We start from the raw sequence: 625 nt of genomic DNA on the forward strand, positions 1-625 counted from the left end.
GGGGAGGAGGAGTGAGGGGGAAGGGGAGGAGGAGTGAGGGGGAATGCATTCACTTCTACTAACGATGCGTTCACTTGTTTACAGCAAGCAGCGGCACAACAGCATATTTCGCTCAAAGTCCGAAATGGACCTCAGTTTGACTCCATCCGAGGCGAAGCGGAAACGCTCCGAGTCGACCAATCAGGAGTCGTCGCTCGGTTCGCTGACCGTGCAGTCGACGGATGACCTGGCGCTGACCCGACCCAAGTCCTGGTCACCGAACGAATCGATGACATCATATCTTGAGGATCAGTTGTCTAAAGGTGCGTGTGGCATGTCGTTAGATGCTTGTGAGTAGGAGACATGTTAATGTTTCATTTAATGTTTTACTTAAAAACTCTTCGCTAATGTTTATCATAACGATCGATATGCTAATTGAATCTACGTCAGGGTAGGGGCAGTGTATCCATCGAGAGCCAGTCCATGATTCCTTTTCATTGCAGAGTTCCTCAACTCTCAGAGCAACAATAACGAGTGGGGTCCGCGCACGCTTATGGTGCAGCGTCGCGTCTCGGGCCTGCGAGACACGGCTGACCCCGGCGAGTCGACCGAGTCCATGTTTGGAAACAATGACGGAGACGGGTGG

This window comes from Priapulus caudatus, unplaced genomic scaffold (genome assembly GCF_000485595.1).
Source record: "Priapulus caudatus unplaced genomic scaffold, Priapulus_caudatus-5.0.1 Scaffold502, whole genome shotgun sequence".
Classification (NCBI taxonomy): Eukaryota; Metazoa; Priapulida; class Priapulimorpha; order Priapulimorphida; family Priapulidae; genus Priapulus; species Priapulus caudatus.